Genomic DNA, 12,620 nt, shown 5'->3' with positions numbered 1-12,620 from the left:
AATTGAGCAAAAACAAAATAAGCAACTGTCACCTATTTCTAGGATCTCCATCCTACCCTGTCTCCAGTCCTGGAGCTGCTGGGACCGCATTGGAACGTCTCCCATGGAAGAAGGTGGGAAGCCAAGCCATATCGTCTTGATTTCAATTCACAGCAGCAGATAAGACAGAGTCAGGACCCTTACTGTGGGGCAATCAGTCACACCTAAAAGGGGCTGAGATTTGGGTAATTCCAGACAAGTTTGTTGTCAAATGTCATAAATAGATAAGCAGTGGGGCAGGGAAGTCATAGGATCTTAGAGGGAGGAGAAGCCACAGGGAATAGGAAAGTCAAAGCCATGGCTGGCATCACACTTTAATTAAAGAACAAAGACATCTTATTCTTCCTAAAGCTAAGAGTCATGAATTATGGATTATATAGAAGGAATTCTCGTGCTCAGAGTCTATTCCTCACATTTTATAGATGGGAATACTGAGATCTGGAGAGAGTGAGGCAGTGGGCTGCTGCCACAGAGGACTTAGTGGAAGCACTAGTTAAAATTTATGTTACCTTGCCTCTGGGAATCTGGTGATCTCGAGATGTAATCCAACTCCATCATCCATCTCTTAGAGTGAACAATATAGGAAATAAGAAGTATATTTGGCCGTGGAAATGGATCCTTGATAAAGCCTTGGCTTAACAGCTTTGGTTAAAAAATGTTAGAAAATTTTCATGCATGTTTGTTTATAAAGACCCCTTACTATGACCCCCGTGTTCTGTTTACTGTTGAATATAGAGTCTGTTGCAGTCAGAATAGAAACAAGGGATGGAGCAGGGCATGACAAGCCTCTGCTCTGTCATGAGGCATGGCTGTGAGGGCATCTACTTCCCAAGCCATCAAGTCTATGGTATCACCAGTGTAAAGCACATTGCCAGGCATACCAAGGAGTTCAAAACCTTAGCAGCAGCTATCGTCACACTCTGTGGCTATGACGTGGGAAGGCTATATTCTTGTTACTGTCTCACCATGCAATCACACTGGTCATCATTTGAACTCTGCTTCTCAAAAAGAACTCTGGCACAGATATACATGTGGGGCGGGAAAGGGTACTGGCAATGCTGGGACATTCTATTTTCAAAGTTCATCTCCTAAAGAATCTACGCCTTTACATGAATGTAAACTTTGTTTACAATGACGATGGTACCCTTCTACCTTTGAATATCCACCACCTTATGCTGCAAACACTGGCTGGATCAAGGTCATAAAAACAAAAGTGTATTACATTTTCTTCTGCCTCTGCAAAGTACTTAAGAAAAGGCTGGGCACCACTACAAGTGTCAACCTGGGTTTCTCATGGTTAAAGCATGTGGTAGTACTGACCAGTTGTACTGAAAGTGGGCTTTACATCATCAACAACTACCCTTACCTGGTGAAAATGACCTCATGTGTTTTCACATTCTTATACCTTCCATACCAAAGGAATGGGTTTGCATTAGCCAATGCCCACCTCAGGCTTTTTTTTTTTTCTGGAGAATTAATTTATATCACCTATAAAAATACTGGCACATCTGGACAAACTCAGTGTGAGTCTAAATATGACCAAGTTCTGCCAGGCTTCTGTGGATAAAAATACCTCTGCAGGCTCTCCAGAAAGGACGGGTAAGAGGAGAGACATGAGACTTAGCCACAAGAATTGCCTTCAGAGATCTGAAGGGCTGCCTCATGAAAGAGGGAGCAGGCTGCTGAAGGGAGCACTCCAGAGAGAGCATAGTCAGCTCTGGGAAAGCCTGGAGTTCAAGGGCACACACACATGATGCTCCACATGAGGAAACAGACTTCAGGGAGAACCAGGTGGCACTGATAAATGCCCATATGAAGCATGTTGATCAGCTATCTGCACCCACCTATTCCTCCTTTCTACAGCTGGTCCAGAATGAGGGAAAACTCTTCGTCTCTGGTGCTCAGTGTATGGTAGGTTGTATGGCCCCTCCCAACTCCATTATTACCTGTAACACGAATCTTAAAAAAGGTCTTATTAAATAAAAATCTTGGAGCCAGAAATTGGGGTTAAAGCCTGAGAGATCAGATAGAAAAAGCCACAGCTAACCTCACCTCATCAACTCCGCAGCTTCCAAAGATACCTACTTCCTGTATACCCACACCTATATGCCTTTCTATTCTGCTATCTCATTTGCTCTGTCCATCCAGCTACATCACTTCCTCTTCCTGCCTAGCTCTGTCACTTCCTGTCTGTCTATACAGACCTCCAAACCTCCATGATTAACTAGTGTTGGAATTTAAGACGTGTGCCACCATGCCTGGCTCTGTTCCCAGTGTGGCCTTGAACTCACAGTGATCCAGGCAGATCCCTGCCTCCCGAACGATAGGATTAAAGGCGTGTACTACCATTGCCTGACTTCTATGTCTAATATAGTGGCTGGCTTTTTCCACTGATCCTCAGATGAATTTTATTGGGGGACACAGATAAAATATCATCACAATTCCCTGACACACAGTATGGATTCCTCAGACCTGGGATGGGATGAGTGTATGACCTAATGGTTAAAAAATCTCTCTAGCTCTTTCTCTTTCCACCTAGTCTGGTCTTTAAACCTAATAAGAGAAAGTCGGTTGTTCTGCTTTGCATTTTGCTACTGCTTCTATACAGGAAGCCAGTTTGGCTGTCCTCTATCCTCTCTGAGTCTTCCAATAGCAACACAAAGGCACACGTCACATGCCAACCTTCACCACGGGAAGGATTAGAGGGCTCAGCTGAGAAATCACTACAAACCATTTTCATTTACAGGTGTTCCCCTTTCCCTAGCATATGTTTTGTGTAAGTCTTATTCCTTTTTTCCTACCAGATGAACTTATAATTGTTTGCACATGCTTATTATTTTATTTCAAGAATATTACTACATGGCTATTAAGGAAAATTTGGAAAACAGAAATATGGGATAATCACCTACAGTCTGTATATTATTAATCTCCCATCGTCCTTATGCCTGAGTGACGCTGGTCCATTTCTACACACATTTAACATAGACTGCAGTTTCAAAGGGGATTTTCTTCACATGTTGAACTGTTCTTTGCTGAGTGGTTGCTTCTGCATAGACCTCCTCTGTTCTCGAGATAAACTGAGTATTCACAGTTCAAAATCTTTAGAATCACCAAGGGACAGTACACTTAGAAACATGGAATGCTGAAATGGGAGAAAGAAAATCAGAACATGAAGGGGTGTCTGATACAGCAGCTCATTTTATAGAGGTGGACACTGATGCCCAGAGAGGAGCAGGCAGTAGTCTCAGCCTGACTGCAGACCTAGGGCCCTCTGTTCTTTCGCCAACACAACGAATTCACTAGAAATTTGGGATACTGTTTCCTGCCATTCATCCCCCTGCCATCTGCCTCCTCAGTCCTGTGAGTTTGGAACACGTCCCTTAGAACGGTGCATAATGTGTTCTGAGCCACAAATGCATAACAGGCTGGCTGAACCATCACTAGGATTTGATGAGGATGGCTACTCAGCCAGCCAGACACTCAAACCTGCCCTACCATAGAGCTAGTCTGGGAAAAGAGGAAAACATCTTTTTTTTTTTTTTTTTTGCCTTTTGCCTTTTGGTCTATCTTTATACATACAAATTTCAATTGGTCATTCTACACCCATCCAATAAGCAAAAACTTCTAAATTCATCTGACACCATAAGCTGCAGAGAGGACAGGGCAATAGGAGCCTATCTGCTGCAGAAAGGCACAGGTTCAAGACCCTCAGAGGACAGTTCATGAATATCAATACTAGCCAAAGATATGCATTCTCTATTCTGATTTTAGCTAGAGCTATCACCCCATACCGTTATAAAACCTTTTGTGCAGCACTGTTTTATAATGCAAGAAAAAAATAGAGAATGGTTTATAATGGTGACGGGGCCTTCCAATAGCAAAGCTATTCCACAGCAAGTAAAACAATTTTCAGGATGAAGACACAGACCCTCAATTAATAAAGTTAAATATCAAAAACCTAATACTGACTGGGCAGTGGTGGTGCACGCCTTTAATCTCAGCACTCAGGAGGCAGAGGCAGGGGGATCTCTGTGAGTTCGAGGCCAGCCTGGTCTCCAAAGCGATTTCCAGGAAAGGTGCAAAGCTACACAGAAAAATCCTGTCTTGAAAAACCAAAAAAAAAAAAATACTGAAGGGAAAAAAGCAAGATATGGAAGGATGAGTTGAGTATATTCATCCCTGATACGAAGCTTCGAAATGGCAGAGAAATGGCATGTAATGGTAGTGGGTTTATATGCACACGAGAACACACACACACACGGGGATGAGAAGATGTCAAATTTAGTTGAAAGATTGTCTAAAGAGGAAAAAAAAACATGCAGAAGGCTTGGATCTGAAAGGGCTCTGTCATTTTTGTGTTTATTTCTGCATACTTAATAGAGTTCAATTTTTTGAAAACAGAACATTTATCAGGATGGCAAAGCCATAAATCTGTCTGGAAAACAAAAGGTCCGGTGTGGTTGGGGACATTTTAACACACTGTGTGGCTTTGCAGTCACCTCTGTGTCCTCCTGTCCAGTACAGCAACTGGCTGAAAATAGTAACTTTAATGATGAATGAATGAATGAGCTAGCAAATGAGCAATGAACCAATAAACTGGTTCTTCTACATGGCTTTGTTTAATAAAAATGGGAAAAGCAAGCACCGTTAACAAAGTAAAATTAGAACTACTTCCGAATATGCATGCGTCCATGGAACGCTTCTTAAAGAGCTCATTAACAAAGACTGAAAACGGATGGACAAGACTTTCCTCGTCCTAACATCGAGGATCTGCTCTTTGTTTTGGAGTCAGGTACGGAACACTTTGCCCTGTCTACTCAGCTAAGGAGCCGCCATTTCTTCAGAACAGCAGCAGGACATTGGTACCAGCTTGAAATACAAGGGGAAGGACTAGGAAGTTCCGTCTATGAAAGCATTCCTCTGAGCCTCCCACATGGAGCACCACATTTCTCTACCTTTCCTGTGGGATGCGTTGAGATTCTCAGCTGCCATATCTTCCTGAGTGGAGGCTGCCCATGAACCGAACTGCGTAGAGAATGCCAGAATGCAATGTGTGATAACCAGAAACTCCCACTGTGGTTTAAATCTTCATCATTGTAAGGCTTGGTGAAGTTAAGCCTTTGCCTTTATTGGTTCTTCACAAATATTCAAGTGGACTGGATTAAAAGGAAGAAGAAAATAGGATGCATGGTACCCGTCACTAGAGGTTAGTAATCAAAGCCCCCAACTGGTGTTAAATACTTTCAGAAGAAAAAGGAACAAGTCTTGAAGGCCTCCGCTATCTTAAATGAAACAGGTATTTGTCGATTTCTCCTTTGTTATTAAAATATTTATTTACTTTTATAGAATCTGGGGGGAGCAGCAGGATGGTTCAGTGGGTTCAAGCGCTTGCTATAGGGCCCTGACAATCTGAGTTCGATCCCTGGACCCCACAGTAGAAGGGCAGGACCATTCCTGGCTGCTACATGCTCACTGTACCTGTGCGTCATACACACAGTAAATAAGTAAATACATACACTTTTTAATATATCCTGAATTTGCTCCAAAATATCTTCTCAATTAAAAGGAGCCTGTTCCAAGAGTCCCTGGGACAGTTCAAAGGGAGCAGCCTCCGCTCAGCACACAGAAGCTTCTCACGTGCGTAGCTGGCTCTTACTTCTTGGTCTGCCTCTCACAGAAGCGAGCTGGAAAATACCTGGGCTGTGCTTCTGGGTTGAAGATGCCTTTTCCTGCCCATCAGGATCTCCTTTTTTTTTTTTTTTTTAATAAGGTGGCCACACCAAGTCAGAGATCAAAACCAACTGCTGAAGCCATTAAATGCAGATTCAAAGGCCCCGTGATGAAGTGACCCCTTTATTAATCACAGAAGGCAATGAGCTGCCACTTTCCCAGACTGCTCCACAACTTAGATAAATCCCAAAGCTCAAGCTGACGCCCATTTCAGCAGATAGTCCCTCAAACCATCTCCCCTCCCAAGCATTGTTTTTAGTCACGAGGGACACAGAATGGGAACTCAAAGCCTGACCTTTCCATAACTCATACCCCTGGTAGGACTCAAAGACGCCATCTTTTGTTTCTCCACATCACACACACTGTCTAACCATGGGACTTTGGGCCTGCGGTGAGTAGTCTGAATGAAGGCCTCAGAGATGTATGAGGAAGTCTGCAAAGGGTGTAGTAACAGAACCACTGCAGCTGTATTTTAATATTTTAGTTGCCATGGCCCCTTGACTGCTGGAATTCACATATTAGAATTTTAATTATCAAGTTGTTAACGTACGGTGCCTTTCAACTGAGGGAGGATTAACTAACTCCAGCCTTGCAGGGAAAACAAAAGGTTCTTGTTGCATTGTCAGGCACATGAAGTTCCATCCATGTCCTCTAGCCCAGGACTTCTGACAGGGCACTTACCACACGGGAATCTCTTGGCTTACCTGATACTCCTAGCTTACTATGCAGGCTTGCGCCTGGAGACTAGCAGGCGAGTAAACTGAGGGGTCTAAACTGGGTCACAGCATGAAGAATGTGTAAAAGCCTCTGGGTGGAATATGTTGTAGGAGCATGGGAAGGAAAACAGGACTCTTCTTCTACAAGGGTAGAGCCCCGAGTCATGTCCCCACTGCACAATTAAAACCCTCTCTAAAGGCATAACACCTCAGGGAGGAAATCCAGCTCATCCATCCCAGCCCCCCACTCCATTCCTTTGCTTTTCCTCCGCTCTCTAGTCACCTCGCCCCCCAACTCGGCCCCGCCACTTAGGAGGCAGTCACCACTGGTCAAGTTGAAGACACGCAGGGCACTGTGGAATACCAGTTGGAGGGTTTGACCCAAGGCCTGGGAAGCCAGCTTGGACAGGACAGCGGGAGTTTTCCTTGTGGCCTGGTAAATCTACAGATGTACTCTAGTAACTGATGAGTGGGAATTCCTCTGCCAGGTCACCCTTCTGAGGCTATAGTCAGGTCACCCTCCTGAGGCTGTTGTCAGGACATCAGTGAAGAGTCACTTACAATGAGACAGTGTGCTACTTGAGTGTGTGTATAGACGTCCGTTCTTTCCCCTGTGAATGGAGAGCAAGGCTACGTGTCTTGTCTCAAGTTCCTGGAAGTCTTAGCATTCTGAAACCTTAAATTATTTCCTTTATCTACTGCCATGCTTCCTTCAAGTCTCAAAGTAAAACAGCTTGTTTTAAGGTCCTTCCCAATAGTGAGGCCCTAGATTCAGCTGATAAATCCAGGTCAGAAGCCAGGATTATTCCAGTAATCTCGGTGGCTCTTTCTTTGCCAAGTAATGGTAGGAATGTGCTTCAGTTGAATGCTCCCCACCCCAGCTACCCTGCCACTGGCTGGGAAGAACATGGTTACTTCTAGCTGCCTGCTTGCCAACCCAGACATCTCACACAAAGACAGGCTGATGAATAGCATCTTTAATGACATTAAATCCTAGAAAGGGTTATCGAGAACAGCAAGTACACAAAGAACAAACTCATGGCTTTGAGAGCAAGCCAGAAAGAGAGAAAGAGAGCGAGAGACTGTGCAGGTGGCTGTGAGGGAAACCGACATGAATTACAAAGAAAAGGTGCCCGGACTTAGCAGAAACAAGCCTGGTATTGGGAGACGGGGTTTGAAAACAGATGTGAGGACTCGGTCACCTCATCACACCGGGAAAGCAAAGCCCACAGCTTCTCAGTCTGTGTGCTCTCTCACTCCTTTGTGCTCCCTCTCCCTCCCCAGCCCCTGAATATGTTGGTACAGGGGAGTGGGTTTTGGGGCCCTCAGAAGAATAGCGTAGGACTGAAGCTACCGTAACACAACCCCTGAAAAGCACTGTTCCAGGCGGGCCTGGGAGGCTAGGGGAGCATCTCGGAGTGAAATGGCAACTTCACATTCTCCATAGGGCGTTGGACATAATGACCAAGTTGCAGCTTCAGGACTTTGTGATCTTTTAGAAATCACTCGTCTAGACTAAACCCCTCCTCTGTGGAATGCTGATAAACATCCCGTCATCTGATTTTCAAGTGTGTAAAAGAAGCACACACATTGGGTACACCGCAGGCATGAGGCAACATTAGAACTCAGTATGAAGATCATCCTCGGTGTCCAAGATCAGAACCCAGGTGCCAGTCTACAAAGACGAATAAATCAAGAAAGAGCAGAAGGGGGCTGGGAGTGTTCAGCAGTAGAGCCCTTGCCTAGCATGAGGAAGGAAGGAGCTGGTTTCAATCCCAGCACAAATAATACATACATAAATACAAAAAAAAAAAAAAAGGCAGAGTGTCAAAGAAACAAGGAAAAACTGTGGACCAAAGGGGAAAGAGGCACATACCACCAAATTCTTCAGCATCATTTCTAGTATTAACATTCACAGGGAGGCAGTGGATTGCCAGAGATGTGATTTAGAAGAAGAAGAAGAAGAAGAGGAGGAGGAGGAGGAGGAGGAGGAGGAGGAGGAGGAGCAGCAGCAGCAGGAGAAAAACTACCAAGCAAAGGAAGGCAGACTCCAGAAACCCATCGCCGAGACCAACAGCCCCTAGCATTAGGTCATGGCTCCAACTTCAAGCTTCCTTATTCTCAATGTATGAAGTGCTTAATAAAATGCAACAAGCAAGCCGGGCGGTGGTGGCGCACGCCTTTAATCCCAGCACTCGGGAGGCAGAGCCAGGCGGATCTCTGTGAGTTGGAGGCCAGCCTGGGCTACCAAGTGAGTCCCAGGAAAGGCGCAAAGCTACACAGAGAAACCCTGTCTTGAAAAACCAAAAAAAAAAAAAAATGCAACAAGCAGCCCCAAGGGGAGGCAAGAGCCCCTGGACGCCATCAGGACTCCCTCGGAAGGTGTAGGTGTTAATGTGGAGACTTCCAGCCAGTCATTGCTTACAGTATGTGGCCAGCCTTCTCAACTCAAAAGCACAATGATCAACAATTCAGAGGAAAATACAAATCCCCAAAGAGCTTCCATCTCATAAGGAATTAGACACACTCAGACGAAATGGTAACTTCTGATGTGAGATGCCCCAATGAGGCGGGAAAGTCGGGGCAGAGATTTGAGCCAGGCCTTGGAGAACCAGGGGACCACAGAAGAGGGATAAAGTCACTTTTTGCTATAGAGACAAGTTAATTAAAAAGAAGCTCCATTGCCCCTCCCCACCAGGTAACAGGGGCTTCATTGTATTCTGGAATTCTTACAAGGAGGTGGATGGCAATGGCTTCTTTCAGGGGAGGGAATGATTACGGTCACACAGAATGAGCTGCTGTCTTTCACTGAAAAGGTGACTTTGAACAGACCCCTAAGCCACACTCCATAAGATCACTTCTCTGGGCTTCTGTAGTGCTTAATTCACATCCCTGCCCCCAACATGAACCCGGATTCTCTTACCTGTTACCAGCCTATACAGACTGCCTCCACAACTCAAATACCCCAGCAGACTAGGAACTCCCCTTATTTTTGCGTTCATGTATCATCTTTTGCAAAACATGTTACATGCCAGTGAGACAGAGTAAAGCTGCCACCACCCTCAGGAAGTTGACAGTCCAACAGCAGAAATGGACTCATGACTAGATGCCAGCAGCCCTGTGCTGTCCAGTCATCCAGTCCAGTCCATCTAGCACAGCCAAGTGAAGGAGAAGAGGACGCGGAGAAGCAGCCTAACCTGGCAATGGGGGACACTCAGAAACAGTGGATGGCAGGGACAAAGGCATCAGTGTGTATAGTGAAAAGGGACGGGAAACCCATGTGGCCAGATGTTATAATGTGAGTCCAAAACTGGGGAGACCCAGAACAGCCAGCATTCACTGACGGCCAACTCTGTGGGAGCTGAGTAAGTCCCCACACACACACCCCATGATGTAGGTTCTGTTACCTCAACTCCGCAGACAGTAACCAAACTACAGCGGAAGCTGCTTCCAAAGGCTAGAAAGACCAAGGAACTGGTCTAAAATCTCCTTTGTAGTTATCCCAAGGGGCTTGGAATCTGCCCATAAACAATGAGAAGGCAGTTAGTTCATTTGTTTAATAGGTTTGTATTTGTTTGTTTTTAAACAGGATTTTGCTTTGTAGCCCTGGCTGGCCTGGGCTGGCCTGATTTTGCTATGTAGTCCTTGCTCCATAGCCAGGCTGGGCTTGAACCAACACAGATTGTCCTGCCCTTGCGTCCTAAGTGCTGAGATTAAACATGTCTGCCACCATACCCAGATGCATTTTCATCACTGTTTTTAGTTAGCATATAAAACAGTGGGTTTCATTGTGATTTCACGTACATGGATCATCAAATCCTTAGCTCACACTCTCCACCCCATTGGCCTTCTTGCTCTTCTCCTCACCCAAATAGTCCTGCTTTGCTTTCAGGTCACACATGTATCTAAATCTAGACTCTGCACGAGAACACAACCAATATTTGTTTTTTCTCTCACCATTGCCTCCCCCTTCCATTAGTGCCCTTATTCACCTCAGATAGCCCCCTTCTACTTCCATGACACACGCACACACATAGACACATACACATACACACACATATATACACATATACACACACATACACATACACATACATACACATTTTAATATCTGAAAAAACAGAATATTTGTGAATCTGGATTATTATGCTTAACCAGAGAATCTCTAGCTGCACCCATTTCCTTACAGATGCCATAATTTAATTCTAACATATGACTGAATACAACACCATTTTACTTACACACGCACACACTATCATTACCACATCACATCACATTTACTTTACCCATGCACCTGGGCTGGTTCTGTACTGGGTTGCTGTGAAAGTGCCTTAATAAACACGGTTTGCAGGTATCTATGTAGTATGATATTTTTTAAAAATGCAGAATTCTTCACATATTTGCACGTATCTTCATGCAAGGGCTATGCTAATCTTTTGGGTATCACTCCAACTTTATTATATGTGCTCCTGAAGAGGGCCTAAGAAATGACTTCAAATAGGAGGGAAGTCAACTAAAATTTGTGTCCCCAGAGCCCACTCCCACAAGATATAGAGAGTAGAAATGAAGGGAAATCCAATCAGAGTTAAGACATCCGTTAGAAGTTACCAAAGCAGTCCTGTGAGTGGTAGGGCAGCCTGGTCCAGCAGGCTGAGGAAGAGATATTAGGTCTGCACAGCTCATGAGCATCATGCTGGCTGCCTTGGGTTCAGACTATCTTTCCAAAGATGTTTTTGTGGAGGATGGCTTTGGGAGAATGGTTTTCCTGTGAAGAGAAGACAGAGCACCTGTGTTTCCCAGGATGCAGTATTTGGTTTTTAAGCTCAGGCGTCTTGTGTAACACAAGGCACTGCATGTGTAAGTGGCAGGCACCAGCCCTATCCATAACTCTCTGGGAACTGAGTCATGGAGAAGCAAGCAGTTGGCATTTCTCTGCCTGTTGTGGCTGCCAGCATCCATGAGACCAACTAGTTTGGTATGAATAAAAGGTCTCAATTTCTTCACGGTCTTGACAATATTTAAGAGCAAAACCGAATCAGCAGGCTTAGAGACAGGCAAAATGTAGAAAGCAGAGGAAGAAAGGAAACAAAAGGATTCCAGGTCTTTGGTCTGAGTGGAAGATGGGGGTAGGGTTGGGTTGCACCACTGAGATGGAATCTATGATGCAAGGTAGAAGAGCAGAGGCTGCTGGGAAATGGCTATGAAGCATGAAATCTAAAAGAAGGCTGGATTAAAGGTACAGCCACAGAAGTTATTGACATCAGAAGTGTTTGAAACCATGCGGTTGGATGGTTTGTTAGACCCTCACTAAGCCGAGGACAGAGAATTCAAAAGAAGTGTCATCACGCCCAGTAGAACGGTTATCGCAAGGGATACACTCAATACATAGCTGTCAATCAAAAAGCCAGAAACATATCTAGACTTTGCTGGAGTTGTTGTTTAAACTAAAGCTGATTCACCATTACCTGTCTAAGGCTAACCCAGACTTCCTAGCATCAGAGTGTCACATGGCTCTCAGTCAGTTCCACACACAAATGATTTCAGGTTTCTCATTCCCTCACGTGCAATACAGAGGCAGAATGTGGTCCAAGGATCACAATTTCAAGTTCGTTTAAAAAGCAGTACTGCAGGGTGTCTTGTAAAAGTTCTATTATCTACAGAATCATTCATTCTTTCATTCAAAAACAACAAAGTATCTACTTCATTGAAGACATACTAAATTAACTAAAAACTAAAAGCTCTAAGGGACCAAAACCTATAAACATTTCCTTAAAAGAATTACCAAATCAGAGTGATGGCCAAAATGTCAGCCTGGTATCTTCAGCAAATCAGTGAACCTCTATAACTTTCTACATCCTCATTATAAACAGATCACTTCAAAAATGCATCCTCATAAGCAGATGAAGCCAGGCTTTGTAACGGAGCACCTGGCACCTCCTGTAAAAAGTGGGGGCTCATTCACTACAACCAGCATAAGCCAGCCAGGGAAGAATTAATTACTCATGAAAAGTAAGTATTCATGAGCCAGTTAGAGTAGTACATGCATTTAATCTCAACATTTAAGAGGCAGTTCAAAGCCAGCCTTGTCAGCTAGAGCTAATAGTAAAACCTGATCCCAGAGAGACAAGTATATGT

The 12,620-nt window shown here is 44.4% G+C and overlaps 1 non-coding gene across 1 annotated transcript; it reads right to left on the bottom strand.

The window, feature by feature from the left end:
- Positions 1-10,861: 10,861 nt before the first annotated feature.
- LOC131905393 (U6 spliceosomal RNA) lies at positions 10,862-10,965 on the bottom strand. Its single transcript, XR_009377912.1, has one exon. It is a non-coding gene; the product is annotated as a U6 spliceosomal RNA (small nuclear RNA).
- Between the last annotated feature and the right edge of the window lie 1,655 nt (positions 10,966-12,620).

This window comes from Peromyscus eremicus, chromosome 2 (assembly GCF_949786415.1).
Source record: "Peromyscus eremicus chromosome 2, PerEre_H2_v1, whole genome shotgun sequence".
Classification (NCBI taxonomy): Eukaryota; Metazoa; Chordata; class Mammalia; order Rodentia; family Cricetidae; genus Peromyscus; species Peromyscus eremicus.
Note: the sequence above shows the minus strand (reverse complement) of the source record. Positions and strands in the feature narration are given on the sequence as shown.